This window comes from Dendrobates tinctorius, unplaced genomic scaffold (genome assembly GCF_039654945.1).
Source record: "Dendrobates tinctorius isolate UK_male_01 unplaced genomic scaffold, ASM3965494v1 ptg000019l, whole genome shotgun sequence".
NCBI classification, from domain to species: domain Eukaryota; kingdom Metazoa; phylum Chordata; class Amphibia; order Anura; family Dendrobatidae; genus Dendrobates; species Dendrobates tinctorius.
Window position 1 is genome coordinate 50,193,798 of NW_027361687.1, and position 24,096 is coordinate 50,217,893.

General features: G+C 44.4%; 1 long non-coding RNA gene across 2 annotated transcripts in view; it reads left to right on the forward strand.

The window, feature by feature from the left end:
• Positions 1-10,127, forward strand: part of LOC141082937 (uncharacterized) — a 47,777-nt gene extending 37,650 nt beyond the window's left edge. For both annotated transcript variants that reach the window (XR_012230614.1, XR_012230615.1), the window contains 2 exons: positions 3,988-4,090; positions 9,270-10,127. This is a non-coding gene — a long non-coding RNA (uncharacterized lncRNA). The remainder of the gene's footprint in view (positions 1-3,987; positions 4,091-9,269) is intronic.
• Positions 10,128-24,096: the final 13,969 nt, after the last annotated feature.

The window sequence follows — 24,096 nt, forward strand, 5'->3', positions numbered from 1 at the left end:
GACTGTCTCAAAGTTCATGTGTCCCAGGCAGCACTCCATCAGCCGCTGAAATGTTCCTGAGGCGGTGCAGAGCTCGAATGGCATATAGTTGAACTCACAGAGACCCATTGGGGTGGTAAATGCTGTTTTCTCCTTGTCTGCCTCTGCCACGGGAACCTGCCAATACCCACTAGTGAGATCCAAGGTTGAAAAGTAGTTAGCAGTTTTAAGTGCAGCTAAAGATTCCTCAATTCTAGGTAATGGGTAGGCATCTTTATGTGTAATGCTGTTAATTTTCCTGTAATCAACACACATTCTCATGGTACCATCCTTTTTCTTTACAAAAACTATGGGAGCTGCCCATGGGCTACAACTGTCTCTGATAACCCCAGCTTCCTTCATCTCTCTCAACATACCTTTGGCACATTGATATTGTGTTGGAGTATAGGCCGGTACCTTTCTTTTATGGGGGGATGATCTCCAGTAGGGATATGATGTTAAACCCCTTTTGCCTTCCCAAAATCTAGGGGGTGTTTACTGAATACCTGCTCATACTCCTGGGTCACCCTGTAAACCCCATTTTTCTGGTATGAAGGTGTAGAGTCAGTCCCCACCTGCAGTTGCTGGCACCACTCCTCCAGCTGCTTCACAGAGCCATTGTCCTCCACCTGGTCAGGTGAGACCAAGGGCTCTACTGCCTGCATTGCATTATTACTGACAGTGAGCATCTTAGCAACTGTGGCGTACTGAGGTATTGTGGCCTCCTCCTCCCCACAATTCAAAAGGCGTACAGGTACTCTCCCTTTACGTACACCAACTACCCCTCTGGCTGTCAGGACAGTGGGCCTGCTATCAGAGTACACTGGTTCTACCAATGCCTGGTAGTCTTTTCCTCTGAGACCTATAGCTGCCCGACACCAAACCAACATTTCACATCTGGGGGGTATTGCAATGGGGAAAGCATCACTCACTCTGATGCTGCCAATTTCTCCGCCAGAGAGTTCTACCTGTTGTCTTTGCATCAGGGCTCTGATCTCCTTCTGCAGGACTCGTTGTTAACCGGAACCAGAAGTCTCAGCCACCTGTTGCAACAAGACAATAACCTCGGAAAGACAATTTTCAATTACATTGGTACCAAGAGTCATCATGGGATTACATTCACGTCGATCAATATCCACAACTATCAGACCTTGAGATTTTAGCTCTACTCTACCCACTTTAACAGTAATTTCTTTACATCCTACTTGGGGTAAAGACTGGCCATTACTGGCAACTACTGTCAGTTCATCAGTTGGGCCATGGGTAAGTTCAGAGTCAGCCCAATACCTCTTGTAAAGAATGTACGGCATGGTGGTCACCTGGGAGCCAGTGTCCAGCAAAGCATTCAGGGGATGCCGTCAATCACCACTGGAAGGATTGGTCTCCCTCCAACATACTTGGCTCTCCAGCTTTTTGGGCCTGGGGATCCTATTCCTGGGGGTTGGCCCTCTGCCCCAGGGGTTGCTCGTTTAAATGACAGAACCTGGCGATGTGGCCTGTCCGGCGGCAGTTACGACAGATGGGACGTCCATCCTGGTCATAGCGGTCGTTGTTCCTTCCTCGGAGTGGCGGAATCCTCTTCTTCTGGAGCCACGGGACATCCTCTGGGCTGGAAGCCAGCTGGACCTTTTCCTTGGAGGACACCTGCAGGGACTGCACAGTTTTAGTAAGTGCAGCCATTCCTTTGGTCAGCTCCTGGACCTGAAGACGTAGGTCTGCAGATGGGTCCGTATCCAGAGTCTGTGCATCAGCCTCCACAGGGATGGAAGGAAAAGATGTTGCTTCCTGGTGGTAGGTGATTGCTGGGTGCCTAGGGGGTGCTGGACGGTTGACAGTTGGTTCCTGCAGTACCCGGATAGCCCTGTCCTTGAAATCAGCAAAGTCCAGGTCAGGGTTTTGTAGGGTTATGATACGCAGCTGTGGTCTGTGGGTACTGGATATGAGTCCTTCAATGATCTGCTCCTTTAACAGTTTGTCTTCCTCCTTCACACTGTCAGGATCAATTTGCTTAACTGCTCGCAGCGCCTCCTGCAGGTTGAGAGCATAATCCCTTATACTGTCCTGCACTTTCTGTTTACATCCAAAGAACCTCAGCTTGATTTCAGCTGCAGTGCGAGTGTCAAAGGTGCTTCGCAGCTTGGCCAGAATCTTTTTAACAGTCTCTTTGTCAGTGTCCTGCCAGGCTTTTACTTCTCTCTGTGCTGCACCTGTTAGCTGCCCAATCAGGAGGTTCACTTTCTGGCTTTCAGACACAGGGTATACTTCAAACAAACTGCTCAGTCTCTCTTTGAATTCACTCAGGGTATGCGACTCCCCCGAATACTGCGGTAGCCAGGCTGCTCCCGGAATGTAGGGCATAGACAGCGGCATTATGGGGACCGCTGCGGTGGGCGCTACCGGAGCCGCAGCCACATTGGATCCATCATCTTGCGGCGCTGAGCGGTTGGCGGCGGCGTCCGCCGCTGCATTGCTGCGTGGCGCAGACATCCTCTTCCCCCCTAGTTAACGTTAGGCAGGGCCGGGGGTTGTGTGAGCTTACCGGCGGCCGCTTCGCAGGCCCGATGCTCCAGGCTGTAGGCCTCGGCTCTTCCCACTTCTCGCAAGCTTTTTCCTCTTCCCGCGCGGGACTTCACTGCTTTGCGCTCTCTGGCAGGCTCCTCCCACGAAGGCCTGCCCCCTTTTCTTCGTGGGCGCGCCAATCAGCGGGATAATGGCAGCAATGGCGCCAATTTCGCACACAATCTATAGCACACAACAGTCTCTGGCGCACAGGACCCAGGGATACCGGGCTCCATAATCCTGTTCGTGACGCCAAGTTGGCTGTGGGGTACTCGGTACCGGGCCGGTCTCTCAGATGGGAATGTCACAGCAGCGGTGACCCGGTCCGTGGCCCTGGGCCCCAAGTAAAAGGGAGATTGAATGGTGGAATGTAGTTGATTAAATGATTAGTTTGTGACGCCACCTGTGGTGTTCGGCAAGGGAGATGTTAAGCAGACGCTGCATGCAGATCCTCTGGGACTGGTGGCATGGCGCAGCAAAGATGTTATAGCTCCCCACAGGTGGAGCTGTAGTCCCAGGGCAGTGTAGATGAATATTGCGGGAAGGGTGCAGTGGTAGGCACAGGGATGTAGCGGTGCCGGAAAGGTAGCAGGAAGGAGGCAAGGACACAACAGGGTGCAGTTGTGTTACCGTTACTTGGCAAATGCAGTCCAGGGTCCTGATTACAGATGGTACAAGGGCAGGCTAGCCTGGAAGCAATTCAGGGATCTCTCTCTCAGCAGATGGGTTGTGTAGTCTCCTTCCTAGTGCTCACTTGAGGGACATCCAGTGCTGAGTTACACTGGAGTTCCTCCTTATTATCGTCTCTCAGAATTCCTCGTATGGCAGACAGCTGTAGCCTCTATTTCTCTCTTGGCTCACACCGTGCTGTTGTGCCTTCGAGTCTTAGGTGGGAGTCAAGTATTTGCAACTTCCTACTCCTCTGGTGTCTGCTGCAGGACCATTAGTATCCATACAACCATGGAGACCAGGCTCCAGATCATGCGCTGTCGCTGGAGAGGAGACTTTCCTCTCTGCTCGATCTCCCTGATCCTTCTCCACGTCTGCACACTTCACCCTCCTCACACTAACTAACTGTTCCCTTCCTGGCCCTCAGAGAGCACTCCTCCCCCAATCCTGGTTCAGAGCTCCCTCTGTTGGCCTGGAGTGGGAACTGTGTTGCATGTATAGATAAACTGCTGGAGAGACCCTTCCTTGCTTCCAAGCATGACATCACCCTCCCAGGAGGAAGGCAATGCCATTGTGGCGACCATACCCTGGGGGCGCCACACATACAACTGGGGGAGCCACACAGAGCTGGACAGGACGGGAGGAACCACACATACATTTTCTGATGATTAGAAAATAATCAGCATGTACAGTACTCCAGTACAATTTTTCTTAAGTGCTCAATGCTCCATTTCCTTGTAGGTTCCAATCTTCATTAGCAGTGACGGTCATCAGTAGAAGTAGCCCAGTGCTCCCACTGAAACAGAGAAACAAGCCAGGTGCTCCCACTCATTCAAAACCTATGGTGAGTTGAGTCACATTATAAATGTTATAATTAAATGATAAGTATGCACTGCTAAACTACAACCGCGTCCATAGCCCCACCCCCTTATGACCAAAGCCTCGCCCCTTTCACACCTCCATCCCCGCCCTGCCGGGCCATGGAAGAACGGTCTTGCTTGAAGCCGGTCCCTGGTGCAAAAAAGGTTGGGGACCACTGGTGTAGGTGATCCGGGGCCCTGGCGAAAAAAATGTACACTATTAATGATTTCGCACTGCGTCTTGAAGGGGGTGTGTCTTGAAGGGGGTGTGTCTTGAAGGGGGTGTGTCTTTGAGGGGGGTGTCTTTGAGGGGGCCCCGTTTAAAAGTTTGCTATGGGGCCCAATCAGTTCTATTTACGCCCCTGGGGCCATGGCTTGATCTTACCATTTCTGGATCATTGGAAGAAAGTTCTCTAGAACAGCTCATCACGGTTAATCACGGGCTTGTTTCATGAAAGAATGTGGATGCGGAGGATGCCATGAGAATACTTCATTTCCCTATGCATAGGCAGTTTGATCGTGGTTAAAATCCTCCAAAAAATATTGTCCAATGAAGACAACAATATGTTTAAATATAGTTATTACATATCTTTATTGAAATAACTAAAAAATATTGAAAAATATAAATGCTAAACAGCTGATCTGCACGTATAATAAAATTACACGTATAATTCAGGAATAAGAAAAGAAACCCCAAATAAATATAAATAATTAAAGAAATATATAAATATACCCTATAACAATGTGATTAAAGATGATAACAAATTATAACCTTAATTTACAGCACAAAAAAGGTAGTGAAAAATTGGAAACAACATAAAAAAAGTGCTTTAGTGCCAAATGTATTGCACAGAAAATAACACAGCGCAACAATATGCTGTGTATAACACGGTGCAACAATATGCTGTGTATAACAAGTGCAATAATATACAAAGTGCTCTGCTACAAAAAGTGCTGCAGTGCTGAAGTAAAAAGTGCAACGGTGCTAGGTACTGCAGGGTACAAGGAGTTAATCCAATAGATGAGCTTTGTGAACCAGTGGTATAAAGTGCTGCGGTGCAATTTTAAAAGTATAGCATAAACACATTGACAGCCGGTATAAAGTAAACCTAAAATATGCAGGGGCTTCTAGTACCTGAGATATAAACGTGCTCCAGGTCCCTACGCGCGTTTCGGCGCTTGCCTTCTTCCGGGGGGGGGTGTACAATACAACAGGGAGATATGCATATTTATATATTGTTTGACCAATCAGTGCAAAGTAAACCACGTGTGATGGTATAGCGTGGCGCATGCGCGGTTGCTCGAGGACACCAGTCACACACGCTGAGGCGTCACCAGGGCAACATGCAACGAGGCCAGTAACCACGCCCATGTGTATCACGTGAACGGGGGCTGACCCAGAGCGCGCTGCCAAGGAGAAAACGCCGCAGTGAATGCAAATTATGGCAGAGAAAACCCGCATGCGCACTACCACACAAATGGGACTTAAATTGAAAATGAGGATGGATGAAAGGACCACATGAAAGAAATAATGTCATGTCAGGAATTGTGACTGAGACTATAGTGAAGTGAAAGAGGGGATGGATGAATGGAAAAAACGCATTAAAAATAATGACAAGAATGGGAAAATGATATAAGAAATATGACTAAGACTAAAGCATGATATATTACTGCTTTTGTGTTACATGTGATAGTCTGTGTAATCTTAAAGGATTTATTATCCGATGCAACAATCGTAGTGGCATGATCAATATTAGAACAGGTAATGCAACTGCCACATGGAGCACAACCACATCTCTCAATAGGTAACACAAAAGCAGTAATATATCATGCTACGTGCCCTTGTTCTAAAATTTATATTGGGTTGCCCACAAGATCACTGAAAATACACGTACGTGAACATGTGAGAGGAATTATTGCTGCTGAGAAAGAAACGGTAGTCGAACATCTTAAAACAATACCAAGACACTTTAAGATTTATCATAATTGTGATCCTTCTGGTCTACGGGTGATTGGTATAGATCGCATTTTTACGGATTTACGTGGTGGCAATGTTAGCCGCCGACTTCCACAGAAAGAAACCAGATGGATCTGGACCTTCCGTACACTCCAGCCTCTGGGTCTCATTGAAACTTTAAGTTATTCACCTTTTTGCTTATCATCTTAGTTTTTTATATATATTTTATATATTTATATATATTTTATTTATTTTCCTTAGATTTTATATATATTTTTATCTTGGTACCATGTTACTAAACGTTAACATGTTTTTTTTTATTCTTTAGTTTACCACGCCATCACATTATATTTTTTGAACAAGTGATGCACTTCGGATGAATAATTACGTGATTACCGCATATTAAGAAGTTTCTGGATCTGGATGTATCAATCATAACTTTTTAAGGACTAATATCTTGAAAGAAAGATTCTTAAAATTATATTTTCACATTTTTTATATATATATTTATATATAATTTTAAAACTTTTTTAATTTTCTTAATACACGTAGGCGTGGTTACTGGCCCATTGCGTGTTGCCTTGGTGATGCCTCAGTGTATGTGACTGGTGTCCTAGAGCAACCGCGCATGCGAAGCGCTATTCCATCACACGTGGTTTATGTACTTGGCACTGATTGGTCAAACAATATATAAATATGCATATCTCCCTGTTGTATTGTACACGCCCCCCCGGAAGAAGGCAAGCGCCGAAACGCACGTAGGGACCCGAAGCACGTTTATATCTCAGGTACTAGAAGCCCCTGCATATTTTAGGTTTACTTTATACCGGCTTTCAATGTGTTTATGTTATACTTTTAAAACTGCACCGCAGCACTTTATACCACTGGTTTACAAAGCTCATCTATTGGATTAACTCCCTGTGCCCTGCAGTACCTAGCACTGTTGCACTTTTTACTTCAGCACTGCAGCACTTTTTGTAGCAGAGCACTTTGTATATTATTGCACTTGTTATACACAGCATATTGTTCCACCATGTTATACACAGCATATTGTTGCGCTGTTCTTTTCTATGCAATACCTTTGGCACTAAAGCACATTTTTTTTAATGTTATGGAATTAATTTTATTAGGTTTCCAATTTTTCACTACCTTTTTTTGTGCTGTGCATTAAGGGCCCCGTCACACATAGCGATGCACCAGCGATACCGACAACGATACGACCTTGTCAGGATCGCTGGTGTGTTGCTACATGATTGCTGGTGAGCTGCCAAACAGGCAGCTTCACCAGCGATCAGCACCAGCGACACGCGGGTAACAAGCGACTCACGTCACTTAGTTACCCGCTGTGTATGTTAGAAACCAGCGCGCTGGTGCAGGGAGCTGGTAACCAAGGTAAACATTGGGCTTCTAAGTGCCACGCAGCGCTTAGAAACCCGATGTTTACCTTGGTTACCAGCTCCCTGCACCACTGGTTTCTAACATACACATCGGGTTTCTAAGCGCCGAGCGGCGCTTAGAAACCCGCTGTTTACCTTGGTTACCAGCTCGCTGGTCTCCCGCCTGCCACAAGCAGCGATGCGTGCTGGCCAGCGGGAGACCAACGATCAAAAAAATGTCCAGGCCATTTGAGCATGATCAGTGATACCCGGCAGGGTCGCCGGTCGCTGATAAGTATCACACACAGCGATCTCACTGGTGAGATCTTTGTTGCATCACAAAACTTGTGACTCAGCAGCGATCGCGCTAGCAAGATCGCTGTGTGTAACGGGGGCTTAATTGTATAATTTGTTATCATCTTTAATCACATTGTTATATGGTATATTTATATATTTCTTTATATATTTATATTGATTTGGGGTTTCTTTTCTTATTCCTGAATTACACATGTAATTTTATAATACGTGGTCCTTACAGATCAGCTGTTAGCATTTATATTTTTCAATATTTTTTAATTACTTCAATAAAAATGTGTAATAATTATATTTAAACATATTGTTGTCTTCATTGCACAATATTTTGTTGGAGGATTTTATTGTTTTTTTGTGCGTGACAATTTATTGTGTATACAATTAGTTTCAATTTTGAGCATATAGTTTGGTCGTGGTTGTACAATGGCTTGGTCTTCTACAGAGAAAAGTCAGGCACAGAATTACCATGTTCTTTGGTAAGAAGAAAAAGTCCATAACAACAAGGTTTATTGGGAAAAAAAATGGAAAAATCCATGCATTCGACCCCATCAAAAACCATTGGAATGAATTAGAACAATGAACTTTGAGTCTTCACGTTATTACTCATAATCAATGCCCAATCTTATCTCTGCCCCATAGGTGAATTAGCAGCTATCTTTACACTATCTTTTACAAAGTAGTGGAAAGTCTTCTCAAAGCATTGCAGCTGGCTTCTATATAAGCGGATCAGGAACCAACTCTGGCTATGGTTGTGGAATGAGATGTTCAGTTGAGTGCCAAATTGAGCCATCTTCATGTATGTCACTCTGAGCTGCTGTCTTTCTTTAAAGCTATGCTAGAAACTCCTGATATGAGCAGTGCATGACTTTATCCACGGGATTGACACCTGGACACTACTGTCTATTGGTAGGCACCGCCACCTGGGTATTCAACTTGTACAGGGTACCTCCTTATGTGTAAAGAATGAGAAGAATGAAAAGATACCCAAAGCTCCATAACTGAGCTTAGCCTGCCAATTTCTTCACTTGCCGTCAACATTGTACGACACAAGTTCAATTGTTTAACTCTACATTGCTGGGCAAATTTGTCTTCTTATAATGCAGCCTATTACTTGAAAAACAATTATCATCTTCTTGGAGACCGGCGCCAATTACACTACTGGACAAAAGTCAGAGAGAAAGCATTACAACATTGGGATGCAAGGGTGCACCACAGGCCATGTGGTGTATAGATAGGTGCATTGGGTGGGCACTCTAAACTAAACCTTAAGGCTACCTCATCCGGAATTTTATCCAAGCAACTGGTTGCAATGCGTACATTTCAGTTGGGTGCCTCCTTCATGCCTGAAATGACTTTTTTAGTCAATATTGAATGATCTTGAAGATTTTTACTAAGGCACGGAACGTAGAGATTTCATGGAGCCTCTTTGACTGTGAAGTCAAACTATTATCCCTAACGAGAGGTGTTTATTGTCATTTGACTGACATGTTTTTTCATTCTTTTTTATTTACATTGTAGGAAAAACCAGTCCGGTCTCTAATGAAATTCCAGCATGATTGTAAACAGTAATGGATAAATTCTTGGCGGGGCCAAACGAATCCTGTATCTTAACCTACAAGAGACAAAAGAGACCAGACCAGAAGAACCTAAAAGCATTTTCTGCCTTTCGGAAGTTCCCAGTAATTAGCTGTTGTCAATGAAGAAAGTTGGGTCAAGCCTGCCGGGTCCATTCACACACATGGGCCAAATCCGCAAGGGTCCCTTTTTTGTTAGTAGTTTTCTAAGCTAGATATTGGAGGGTGTTCATGAGGTTGGTACTCCCTGTTTGATGACCTGATGCCATAGGATGATTGGTCTCTGTTCCAGCAAAATTGGAACACCAGCTAATACAGCCATGACTGGAGGTCCCTCAGGGTCATTGGCCACATTTTTGGGGTGCCTGAATGGTAATTGTACCCACTTATAGTATGTAGTATGGAAATGAGAGAGATGAGATAATGCATAAAAAGTCAGAAAACTCTATGGGACAAGGGCAAATCCTGTGGTGGCAGAGAGGCCCCTTACCCTTGTTGCTCCCTTGTAGGAGCAGTCATGGAAAACACATTGTCACAGACACCTGAAAAGTTAACATAATCTGCCCAACGATCCTTAGTAAATAGGGTAGATAATCTCTATCTCTATTTTCTCTATTTTGATGTGCTACACTATCCAAATGGACTGATTTTTTTTCATTATTATAATTCATAATTTATTTTTACATTTTATATATTTTTTATTCCTTTATTATATACATCGGGCAAAATTTATTTGCAGCTTATTTACTACTGTTATTAATATTGAAGACGCTTGGTAATAAAGAACATATTTTTTAACAAATGAGACGTAGACGAGGTTTCCCATTTCTTTGGCGCGCTCATTATTAAAGTGTTGCATAGGTAGACAGAGCCCGCTGAGACATTAGTTTCATCACAGCTGGAGAGCGGCATCTAATATTATTTGTCTAATGATAAAAATCAGCTAGCGCTTTCATCTTCTAAATTTTTTCATTTTTTAATGTTTTTTATGAATTTTAAGAGTTTATTTTCTTTTATTTCGTGCCCTGAAATTAAAAACTGAGTGCCATCACAAATCCCTAATTTTCTTTCATAGGTTATAGTATCCTTAGTTTGCCTGAGCGGTCTGGTAACACAGAATCAGTGATCATTAATAAAGTCATAGTAAGAAAGGTCACAAATCTAGATTTTACTGGTGTAAATGTTATAGATAACCAGAATTATGCTTTTTTTTGTATCAAGATAGCTTTCACATGCTATCCTTAAGATTCAAGTCAATGGTCCGGAAAACCCACAAGTGATGATCGAGTACTAAATTGCTCGAGGGCTCGGTACTCGAATCAAGAAGGTCGGATGCTCAGAGGGACTCGATTCGAGTAACAAGCATAATGGAAATCAACGGGAAACTCAAGCATTTTTCCAGAAGAACCTAACAGGAGGGCTGGAGGAGAGAGTGCATGAAAATTAGTGAAATGGATGCCTGGACGCATCTCTGAGTCCCAGGTCGCTGCTGAGAACAATGTTGTCAGTATTACGCCACTTTTATGGAGTGAAAATAAAACATCCAAAACCGAAAAAATGGATTTTGCAGGGAAAACATGTTAGGAAACATTCTGTCCAGTATAATGACTTGTATATAAAGCACATTAAAAAAAAAGAGAACAAAAAATACCCTGCCTTCTACCCCTCACGCTATGGTCACACGTCGCGTTTTTGCTACCTTATCTGGGCATGTGCTGTGTGACATGGTCAGACACATCCTGTTTAATTTATCTTTACTACTTGGTTGTCCAAAGAACTGTGACCTCTGCTGCCAACGTTGTCAGATGGGAAGGTTTTGACTAATTGTTCAACCAGGGCCTTCTAGTATTGCACCATTTTACTAGCCTTCTCGGCGCAGAGAGGTGGAAAGTTCTCCTTGTAGTGTGGGTCAAGAAGGGTGAACAACCAGCAATCAGTTTTGGCCAAAATGTGAATAACGAAAAGGTCACAGTAAAGGCAGCGGTACATAAAGTCAGTCATGTGTGTTAGATCCCTAACAGGCAAGACTTCCCTGTCCCCGCCATGAGAATGACTCTGCATCTCTGTTATGTCCAATGGTGGCACACATAATAATAATAATAAATTTTATTTCTATAGCGCCGACATATTCCGCAGCACTTTACATTTCAGAGGGGATTTGTACAGACAATAGACATTACAGCATAACAATAATCACATAGATTATAACAAATACCAAGAGGAATGAGGGCCCTGCTCGCAAGCTTACAGTCTATGAGGAAAGAGGTAGACACGAAAGGTGGGTGGTAACAGTTGCCCTGATTGTATGGACCAGCCATAATGTTAAGTGTGTAACAGTACAGACACAGAGGGATAATGTATGCATAAAGCATGTGGGAACAATAAATGCGTTTTCAGGGCACGCTTAAAATTTTGGGGATTGGGGACTAATCGTATTGACCTGGGAAGTGTATTCCAAAGAATTGGCACAGCACGTGTAAAGTTTTGGAGACGGGAGTGGGAGGTTCTGATTATTGAGGATGCTAACCTCAGGTCATCAGCAGAGCAGAGGGCGTGGGTAGGGTGGTATACTGAAACAAGGGAGGAGATGTAGGGTGTTGCTGATCCATGGAGGGTTTTGTGGGTGAGGGTAATAAGTTTATACTGAATTCTGGAGTGGATGGGTAGCCAGTGTAATGATTGGCACGAGGTAGAGGCATCAGTGTAATGATTGGTGAGGAATATGATCCTGGCTGCAGCATTCAAGACAGATTGGAGAGGGGAGAGTTTGGTAAGAGGGAGACCGATTAGAAGAGAGTTACAATAGTCGAGGTGAGAATGAATAAGAGAAACAGTAAGAGTTTTTGCAGAGTCAAAGGTAAGAAACGGTCGAATTCTAGAGATGTTTTTGAGGTGCAGATGACAAGAGCGAGCCAGTGATCGAATGTGGGGGGCAAAGGAAAGCTCGAAGTCAAGTATGACCCCAAGACAGCGGGCATGTTGCTGGGGAGTAATAGTGCAACCACACACAGAAATGGCAATGTCGGGTATAGGTATATTAGTAGAGGGAGGAAATACAAGGAGTTCAGTCTTTGACAGGTTCAGTTTCAGATATAGTGAGGACATGATGTTAGACACAGCGTTTAGACAATCGCTGGTGTTTTCTAGAAAGGCTAGCGTGATGTCAGGAGAAGAAGCGTATAATTGGGTGTCATCAGCATAGAGATGGTACTGGAAACCAAATCTACTGATTGTTTGACCAATAGGGGCAGTGTACAAGGAGAAGAGGAGGGGACCTATAACCGATCCTTGAGGAACCCCAACAGTAAGGGGAAGGTGAGAGGAGGAGGAGCCAGCAAAAGATATAGTAAAGGAGCGGTCAGAGAGATAGGAGGAGAACCAGGAGAGAACGGTGTCCTTGAGGCCAATGGAACGGAGCATAGTGAGGAGGAGCTGATGATCCACAGTGTCGAATGCTGCAGAGAGATCCAAGAGAATTAGCATGGCGTAATGACCCTTTGATTTAGCTGTTAGTAGATCATTAGAGACTTTAGTGAGGGCAGTTTCACACATGAATTTGTGGACCCACTGTGTCACAGGGCTGGGCCTGCCTAGGAAGGGGCGTATCTACTTGGCTACCTGGTGTTCACTGGAGCTTCTGATGGTGGAGATACACTAGACTGCAGGTAGCTGCCAGGTACCACTCTTAGGCAGATCCTGGTACTGCAGATGCTGACCTCAGCGGTCAGGTACGTTGATACGGACTAGGTCGATGTTCACACACACCGGTCTTTATTCATTACGATTCTTCGCTCCAAAAGGATTCTTTTCAAAGATACTGATTTTGATTCATGTTTCATTGTTATTCCCCAATACTACTTAGCTATGTTTCCATGTCATACTCTACTTCCATCTGTCAATACTACATACAACTCTTCCCACTTCCTCCAAAGACATACTATTTGCGGCTCTCCCACACAAATGCCGCCTCATTCACAATGCATGTGTAAGGGGGTGAAAGGGAATAGCGTCATCAGATAGAACAACGCTCTGGAGCCGGAACTATCGGGGCCGTCACCGCTGTTGCAGAGAAATGACTTGCCTGACATGCCTGAATTGACTGGGCGGGAAGAGCTTGAGCACCTGACTGAAGGGGGCGTGGGGGACTTAAAAGGAGCGGAGCGTAGGAAGAAGAGGGACTTGGCGGGAAGGCGACTACAGAGCAGGACAATGGTTGACTCCCTCTCCTCAACCACCGCCATTGACGCCAGCATTTTTCAGACTGTTCTCCCCTCGAGCACTTTATCCAGTGCCACCCCACGTATGAAACCCGTAACGGGTAGTGCAGCAGACTTACCGACCTTTCCTGGACACTGTGATTCCTGCGGCCTGTACGACATCTTACTCCCAGCGTGTCGTGTCACGCTTCAACAACACACAGCAGGAACTTTATCCCAAGTTCAACGGACCCAAATTCAACGACCCCAAGAGCAACGGGTTGGGATACTTTGGCAAAGTCAGGAGACAGTGCATCTCGTTTTTACGCCACAGAGCCAAAGACTTTGTACACGGACTGCGACGCCGTCGGAAACTGTTCCAACCGTTCTCCAATAAGATCTTCAATCGATAAGTCCTTATCTTCACTTTTTACTTCTTGTGTTTTATTGTATACTTCACTGCCTGTCTCAACACCTCCCTGCGCGGAAGGTTTCCTTGAATACATATTCAATAATTGCTTTAGTAAACTTTGTTAACCCCTTCTCTGCCTCCTGCTGTTCACTGCATTCGACCAACCTTTACACATACGCTCAGGACCTTGTGTCCCAAACCTCTCTTCCATTCTCCTAACTGCGCATGTACCCTCTTTCCAGTGATCTAGACATTACTGTGCATGTGTAAGAGGGGGACAGGACGGTAGTCGTAGCCGAGGACACCAGGGCTCTGGTGTCCTGACCTCCTCCCACAGACAAACCATCAGCTTCTACTGGCATACCTGTTTGAGATGCAGGTCCACCATCAGGGATTCCGTACCTGCGTCCTGTACAAAGGATTAGCAAGCACGTAACACAGGGGAAGAGGCAGCAGTGTCACCCGCAGACACTAATTGTGGACTCAGGCGTTTGGCCCACCTAGTCGGTTACTTCGGTGACATGTGCCTTAGAATGTTGGTGGTGGTAAGGCTGGTAGTGATTAGACCCCTGCTGAACTTGGTACAGCACAGGTTGAAAATGACTGCGTTCTTGTCATCCGCGGTTTCTGTAAAAAAAAAAAAAGTGCCTTGGCCTGGAGTTTTGCCATGTGTGAGTGCTCTGGGGAACAATGGCCACCCCATTGCCTTTGCCTGCCTGTTGCGGTAGTGCAGATCTCTCACCCTCTGTTCTGCTGTCCTCGCTCTGCAAGGCACCTTCCCAGGTTGGGTCAATGACTTCATCGTCCACCACCTTGTCTTACACTTCCATACTCTGGTCTTCCTGACTTCTTGACTTAACACAATGACTTGTTGGCAATTGTGTTTCATCATCATTTACAGGCTAATGATTTTAATTTATGCTTCTGTTCTAAATAGGCGTTATATGTTTAATGACCTAATGAAATCTCATGTAACTCCCTAACGCATTTCATTGCCTAAACAAAACATTTATATGGAAAAAGAAAAGAGACATTTAAAATATATATGTATTGTATAATTTCATTTTTTAGCCCGTGTTTAGAGTGGGCCATGTCATCCTATTGGCTCATTTCAAGCCCAAAGGACAATTCATCTGCTTGACATGATGAAAATAGGTTTCTTAATGTATTTCATTGTCCCAAAATTCTTATGCTGAAGAAGAAAATGGGCTAATTGTTTTTGGTTTATGCCACTGTTCAAACTATTTCAGAATTAGATGGTCTGGGGTCTATTCAAATATTAGGAAATGAGTACACTAACTTTTTTCATTGCCCCTTCCAAACCTTTATAGGGAAGAAGAGGAGAGACTCTTTAAGAAATATATATTATTTTAGCTTTTTAGCCATTGTATAAAATGATCTATGGTCTATTCATGGTCCCTCAATACTCCACTGACACATTTTATGCTCATATGATAAAACATAAAAACACTTAATGAAGTTGGCCTCGTGTCTTTAATTGTTACTTGATTTAAACAAGTTCCCCAGGTATTTTAACCATAATTGCAGTATGAAGTAATACATCTCTCTAGAAAGGAGCAAGACAAGTGTCTCACCTCTGTGTCAGTATCTCTTCATGTACAAGATTCCCCCCCCCCCGAGGTGATCCTATTCACAAGTATTTTATATGTTAATGTTAAAATTTGACAAAACATTTTTGTGGGATACAGTCAACGTGGGGTGGATGAAGCCCAGGTTACACCTTTTCCGGCTGACACACTCATAGCTCGTACAGTCACTATGAAAGATGTCTTCCTGGACTCATTAAGGCAGTCACTGTCTCATTAACCTTCCAGAGTAGGGTGAGGTCTCTGCCCCTTTCCGACAGAGTAATTTTGTATTTTTAATTCAGGTTATTAATATGCATTCCCCAAATCCAGTTGGTTCACAATCCTGAGCAATGAGTAGGAAATATCTGGCAGCGTGGAATGACAAAATGAAATTCCAGTAATAACATGCCTTCAGGGGAATTTTTATAGGTAGAACTGGTTTTGTTTTGATCCCTCCCGAATGATTGAACTTCTTAATGGAACAGGTTGGACACAGGTCAGGATAGTAATATATAAAAACAGTCAGTCAGCTGTCTTGGAATTAAATACAGTACCCCTACAAATAAAAATGGGGTAATACACCTAAAAATAAAATTTTGGGGGATGTTTAGTTTGTCAAATCAGGGTCTCTGGAAGACAAATCTGACTGTAATGGCTAGATGTGAGATCATATAGGTAACTTAGCCCTTGCCACAAATAAAATGCTTTTTGTGCCCACGTTCACATCATCTTTGGAAGGAGGAAATGAGTAGACCAAAACTAAGGTCAGAAGAGGTCCATTGAGAAAATATTAAGCCAGTCTCCTTTAGGTTGCAATTTACCATCAGTGCAAACTGGTACTTTCACAATGTTAAGGCCTCCATACACATTAGACTACAGTCGGTCAAATCTGCTGAAATTAGTGAGATTGGTACCAACTCTCCAGACAGATTTGGCTTGTTCCAGTTGAGGTCTACATTCATTTGTGGCTTTTGTACCTGGACTAAAGTAGCCACAGTCAGTCTCTCTGTTCCAAATGGCTTTGTCAATAGCTGAAATTGGACACTAGAGTGGTCAGCATCAGTCAGCAGCTGCTAAGGCCGACCATAGTATCAAGAGAGGATTAAGAGTACATAACAGTGACATAATATTATTTAACCACAAAGCTTTGATTCCTAAATGACGAAAAGGTGGGATGAGACTTGTGAATGCCGCTTTTCTTGGTAATAAAAAATAGGCATAACCAGAAGTATTATTTACTTCAGAGTGGAGTCCACGTGAATCCCATTATATGTTCCTGCAAAGAACCTGTGAAGGTCACAAAATGATTGTCTGATAATAAAAAACGCTTTCAGATTATCAACACTGGCAGAAATGCATAGGAAAAATGTACAAAACAATACATGGAGAAAGTAAAATGCATGAGCTACAATGGAGTTACATATTCGTCTAAGGTTTCTTTTTTCTTAGGTATCAAACAGGTCAAGGACTCTTCTCAGGTCAGTTTCTGTGTATATATGCCCTTGACTTGGGTTTGTCATCCACTACATAATCCCAGATTTTCCCTAAGGCTGGGATTACACATGCGAGAAACACGGCCGAGTCTCGCATGTTAATACCCGGCACTGCCGCTGGCACTCGGATCGGAGCATGCGGCCGCATAGCAATACATGCAGCTGAACGCTCCGCTCCTGAGTGTCGGCGGCAGTGCCGGGTATTAACATGCGAGACTCGGCCGTGTTTCTCGCATGTGTGATCCCGGCCTAATTGTAACAGTCTGAGAGGAATTAATCTTGTTCACCTATCGGAGGGGTGGGAGAGGAATGGAAATCTGATGTGCACTGACCTCCTTGCTGTCATTTCTCTGGACTGTGCCTGATGCTGCACCAAGAAACCTGAACCTAGTACCTGAACTTGTACATGGAAGCCTGAATCCATACCTGAAACCTGAACCAATACCCAGAAAACTGAATCTGTATCTAAAACCTGTGCCTGGAAAACTGAACCTGTACTTGGAAACCCGAACCAGTACCTGAAACCTAAGTATGTATGCAAACATTTGAAACTTTACTGGAAAATCTTGTACCTTAAACCTGAGCTTGCACCTGGATGCCAGCACATGTACCCAGAAACCTGAACATGTATCCAGAAAGCTGAACATGTTACAGCAAACCTGAAACTGTACCTAAAATCCATGCCTGTAAACCAGAACCTGTACCTGAAACCTGCACCCGGAAACTTGAACCAGTACTGGAAATCTGAGTCTGTACGCAAACACCTGAACCAAATCTTAACTTGTACCTGAAACCTGAACCTGCACCCGGAAACCAGAAGATGTACCCATAATAATAATAATAATCTTTATTTATATAGCACCAACATATTCCGCAGCACTTTACAGTTTAACAGTTTGAAAACACAAGTCAAAAGTAACAACGTTAACTGTTGTGAGTTCATTTTCCCCTTCACCATTGAGGTCTGATGAACTCCCTCTTCTGGTGAAGGAAGGTAGTGAGGCTGATTACCGAGCACCTGTGCAGGATGATGATGACTGGGTAACTGGAATTGCTGACTGGATATAAGGCAGCCAACTCCCTTCTGCCTTGCTAGTGATCTCTCTGAGGGATTCTAGGAGACCAGTCTGATTCCTGCTCCTCAAAAGCTAAGTTTTCTGCTCTACCTTTTGCATTTGTGTTTTGGTTTTGTTTTGCCTTGTTTTTCTGGATTTCTGCCATTCCCTGCTGGGGTGAGCTCAATTCCTTTTTGCTCTGTCTTTAGAAAATACCTGAGTACTGATATAGTCTTTTTGAAGCCTAGCGTCTTCAGGGCTTTTTTTCCTATCAGTCTTTTGGCTCTTGTTTTGATAGGGTTTTTGGCGGATTGCAGACAGCAGCTTTTCTATCCTTTCCTATTTAGTTAGCTTGGGCCCCATCATTTGCTCAGCCTATCTTTCTATCTGTGTGAGTGTTTTTTCATCTTGCTTCACCGTCATTATATGTTGGGGGCTGCCTATTGCTTTGGGGTCTGCTCTGGGGCAGTTTAGATTTCCCTTTCTGTCTTTAGGCTATTTAGTTCTCCGGCTGTGATCGAGGGGTCTAGGGCACCGTAGGAACCCCCCACGGCTACTGCTAGTTGTTGTTGATAGGTTCAGGGGTTTGCAATCCGATAGCTTCCAACTTCTCTGGTTTTCTGGACTTAGCTAGTATTTCTGTTTTTGCCACCTACGGTGACTCATTCATAACAGAATCACCAGCCATACCGCAGATCCTAGGGTACTCAATAGCAGGAAAGAATTGTAAAAAAAAAAAAGTATGTATATTCTTTCCTCTATATCTCTGAGGCCGTAGGGGGAATTTTTTTTTTCTTTCAATGGAGATAAAGCAATTGTCTGATCGTGTGGAGCAGCTCACTGCGGAAGTGCGGGGAATTTCCGCCTACCTTGCTCATTCACATGCTGCTGAACCAAAGATCCCTACTCCTGGTGTGTTTTTTGGGGATCGGTCTAAATTTTTGAATTTCAAAAATAATTGTAAATTATTTTTTGCCTTGAAGCCTAACTTGTCAGGGAGCTCCGCGCAGCAGGTTAAAATTGTCATCTCTTTGCTGCGTGGCTATCCCCAGGATTGGGCGTTTTCTTTGAAACCAGATGATCCTATTCTGACTAATGTGAACGCATTTTTTCAAGCCTTGGGGTTGTTGTATGATGAACCTAATGCTATTGATCAGGCTGAAAAGACCCTGTTGGCATTGAGCCAGGGTCGAGATTCTGCAGAATTGTACTGTCAAAAATTCCAAAAGTGGGCGGTCCTTACTACCTGGAATGATAATGCCTTGGCAGCTCTCTTTCGGAAGGGTTTGTCAGAAGCCGTAAAAGATACTATGGTGGGATTTCCTGTTCCCTCTGGTCTTGACAATTCTATGTCATTAGCCATTCAGGTTGATCAGCGTTTACGTGAACGCAGGACTGCACGAGAGGTGTTGCCACCTGTTGAACAAGTGTCTGAACCTATGCAATGTGATAGAGTTTTGTCCAGGGAGCAACGTCAGGAGTTCAGAAGGCCTAATAAGCTGTGTTTTTTTGTGGAGATGCCTCGCATATTATTTCTGTCTGTCCTAAACGAGAGAAACGTTTTGCACACACGTTTTCTGTGGGTGGTGTTCAACCTAAGTTTCTTCTGGCAATTACTCTAATCTGCTCCCTGTCCACATTTTCCGCCAAGGCTTTTGTGGATTCGGGAGCAGCCCTGAACCTAATGGACTTGGATTTTGCTAAACGTTGTGGATTTCCGATGACACCTCTGCGGACGCCTATCCCGTTGAGGGGGATTGATGCTACACCTTTGGCGAAAAATAAACCTCAGTTTTGGACCCAGGTGGTAATGCGGGTCGCCCCAGACCATCAAGAAAATTGTAGATTTTTGGTGTTGCATAATTTGCATGATACCATTGTTCTGGGGTTTCCCTGGTTGCAAATTCATAATCCAGTTTTGGATTGGAAATCTGTGTCTGTGGTGAGTTGGGGTTGTCGGTGTGCCTTTAGTGAGGCTCCGGTGTTTTCCACCTCTCCTCAGTCGCATGATGTTCCTGACTATTTGGCGGACTTTTATGATGTATTTAGTGAGAATGAGTCTGCGTCCTTGCCTCCTCATAGGAGTTATGACTGTGCAATTGAACTGAGCCCGGGGTGTAAATTTCCCAAGGGTCGGCTCTTTAATTTATCTGTACCCGAGCACGAGGCTATGCGATCCTATATTAAGGAGGCGTTGGAGAAGGGTCATATTAGACCATCCTCTTCACCCTTAGGTGCCTGTTTTTTTTGTGGCCAAAAAGGATGGTTCATTAAGGCCTTGTATTGATTATCGTGCCCTCAACAAAATTACTATTAAATATCAGTATCCGTTACCCCTGATTTCGGATCTATTCTCCAGAGTGCTTGCTGGTTTACCAAGCTTGACCTCAGGGGGGCGTATAATCTTATCCGCATTAAGCATGGGGATGAATGAAAGATGGCGTTTAATACTTTGGAGGGTCATTTTGAGTACCTGGTGATGCCTTTTGGGCTCACTAATGCCCCTTCTGTCTTCCAGTGCTTCATGAACGACATTTTCCGAGACTTTGTGGATAAATTTTTGATTATCTATCTGGATGATATTTTGATCTTCTCCAAGGATTGGGATTCTCATGTGGAACATGTTCGGACTGTGTTCCGGATCTTGAGGGAGAATTCCCTGTATGTCAAAGGATCGAAATGCCTTTTTGGGGTACAGGGGATTTCATTTTTGGGATTTATTTTGTCTCCGTCAACTATTGAAATGGACCCGGCCAAGGTACAGGCCATTTATGATTGGGTTCAGCCCACTTCTTTGAAGGCCCTCCAGAAGTTTTTGGGTTTTGCTAATTTTTATCAGAAATTTATAGCAAAATTTTCTAGTATTGCCAAGCCATTGACTGATCTGACTAAGAAGGGTGCTGATGTGTTGAATTGGCCTCCGGAGGCTGTTTCTTCCTTTCAGGAGCTGAAGCGAAGATTCACTTCTGCCCCGGTTTTGCGGCAACCTGATGTCTCACTCCCGTTCCAGGCAGAGGTGGACGCTTCTGAGATTGGTGTAGGAGCTGTTTTGCCCCAAAAGGATCCTGTAACATCTAAAATGAATCCCTGTGCTTTCTTTTCCCGAAAGTTCTCTCCATCTGAACGTAACTATGATGTGGGGAATCGGGAACTGTTAGCCATGAAATGGGCATTTGAGGAGTGGAGACATTGGTTGGAGGGAGCTAAACATCAAGTCGTGGTGCTCACTGACCACAAGAATTTGATTTACCTGGAGTCGGCCAAACGCTTGAACCCTAGACAGGCTAGGTGGGCCTTGTTTTTAACACATTTTGATTTTGTGGTCTTTTTTCTTCCTGGCACTAAGAATGTCAAGGCTGACGCTCTCTCTATTAGCTTCTTTGCTGATTCTCCTGTGGTGACCAAGCCTGCTACCATCTTAGGCGAAGGGATAGTTCTTTCTGCCATCTCGCCCGATTTGAGACGTGCTCTGGAAGAGTTTCAGGAGGACAAACCTGAGCGTTGTCCCAGTGGAAAGTTGTATGTTCCTGACCAGTGGAAGAAGAGAGTGATGTCTGAAGTTCATTGCTCTGCATTGGCTGGTCATCCAGGTATTTTTGGTACTAGAGATCTGGTGAGTCGGTCTTTTTGGTGGTCCGCCTTGTCTCGTGATGTCAGGAATTTTGTGCAGTCCTGTGGTACTTGCTCCCGGTCTAAACCTTGTTCTCGCTCTAGTGGGTTGTTGATGCCGTTGCCGGTCCCCAGGAGGCCATGGACCCATATTTCAATGGATTTCATCTCTGATATGCCTGTCTCTCAGAGAATGACTGTTATTTGGGTGATTTGTGATAGGTTCTCTAAGATGGTTCATCTTGTACCACTCCATAAGTTGCCATCTTCCTCTGAGTTGGTGCCCCTGTTTTTGCAACAGGTGGTTCGTTTGCACGGGATTCCCGAGAACATTGTATCTGACAGAGGAGTTCAGTTTGTGTCTAGATTTTGGAGGACTTTCTGTTCCAAGCTGGGAATTCAGTTGTCCTTCTCCTCTGCTTTTCACCCTCAGACCAATGGGCAGACGGAGAGAACAAACCAGACCTTGGAGTCGTATTTCAGATGTTTTATTTCCGCTGATCAGGATGATTGGGTTTCATTTTTGCCCTTGGCCGAATTTGCTTTAAATAATAGAGCTAGTTCTGCCACTTTAATGTCACCTTTTTTTTGTAACCTTGGGTTTCATTCTCGATTTTCTTCAGGGCAGGTGGAGCCTTCGGCCTGCGCAGGTGTTGACACAGTGGTGGAGAGGATGCACCACATCTGGGACCAAGTGGTGGATAAGTTATCTCTCCCAGGAAAAGGCCCAGCAGTTTTCCAACCGACATAGGACCATTGGTCCCCAATTTAAGGTTGATGATATGGTTTGGTTATCATCAAAAAATATCGCTATGAAGGTGGCTTCTCCTAAGTTTGAGCCTAGATTTATTGGACCTTACAAGATTTTGGAGATTATTAATCTGGTCTCTTTTCGTTTGGCTCTTCCTGTCACATTTAAAATCCATAATGTGTTTCATAAGTCCTTGTTGAAGAGGTTTGTTGAACCAGTTGTTCCTGGGGTGGTACCTCCGGACCCTGTATTGGTTGAAGGTAACATGGAATATGAGGTAGAGAAGATACTGGAATCCCGTCTGGCTAGACAGAGACTCCAGTATTTGGTTAAGTGGAAGGGTTATGGTCAGGAGGATAATTCCTGGGTCTCTGCCTCTGATATTCATGCCAAAAGATTGGTGCGTGCCTTTCATTGGGCTCACCCTGATCGCCCTGGTGGCTTGGATGAGGGTTCGGTAACCCCTCCTCAAGGGGGAGGTACTGTTGTGAGTTCATTTTCCCCTTCACCATTGAGGTCTGATGAACTCCCTCTTCTGGTGAAGGAAGGTAGTGAGGCTGATTACCAAGCACCTGTGCAGGATGATGATGACTGGATGACTGGAATTGCTGACTGGATATAAGGCAGCCGACGCCCTTCTGCCTTGCTGGTGATCTCTCTGAGGGATTCTAGGAGACCAGTCTGATTCCTGCTCCTCAAAAGCTAAGTTTTCTGCTCTACTTTTTGCATTTGTGTTTTGGTTTTGTTTTGCCTTTGTTTTTCTGGATTTCTGCCATTCCCTGCTGGGGTGAGCTCAATTCCTTTTTGCTCTGTCTTCAGAAAATACCTGAGTACTGATATAGTCTTTTTGAAGCCTAGCGTCTTCAGGGCTTTTTTCCCTATCAGTCTTTTGGCTCTTGTTTTGATAGGGTTTTTGGCGGATTGCAGACAGCAGCTTTTCTATCCTTTCCTATTTAGTTAGCTTGGGCCCCATCATTTGCTCAGCCTATCTTTCTATCTGTGTGAGTGTTTTTTCATCTTGCTTCACCGTCATTATATGTTGGGGGCTGCCTATTGCTTTGGGGTCTGCTCTGGGGCAGTTTAGATTTCCCTTTCTGTCTTTAGGCTATTTAGTTCTCCGGCTGTGATCGAGGGGTCTAGGGCACCGTAGGAACCCCCCACGGCTACTGCTAGTTGTTGTTGATAGATTCAGGGGTCTGCAATCCGATAGCTGCCAACTTCTCTGGTTTTCTGGACTTAGCTAGTATTTCTGTTTTTGCCACCTACGGTGACTCATTCATAACAGTTAACAATACAATAATTAAAGCAAAATAAGACGACCCTGCTCGTGAGAGCTTACAATCTACAATGAGGTGGGGGAGATACAAAGTACAGGTGTGTATTTACAATGATGGTCCAGCCATCTTGAGAGAGTGAGGGATGGATGGGGATAGTGAGTGGGCCACACATGCACACTTCCACATAAAATGACTTTGATTAGTGAACGTGACAGGCCACTCTGAACAAATGTTTTGAGGGAGCGCCTAAAACTATGCAAATTGTGGATAGTCCTAATTTCTTGGGGTAGAGCATTCCAAAGAATTGGAGCCGCGCTGGAATAGTGTTGGAGTCGGGAGTGGGAGGTACAGATTAGTATAGAGGTTAGTCGAAAGTTGTTTGCAGAGCG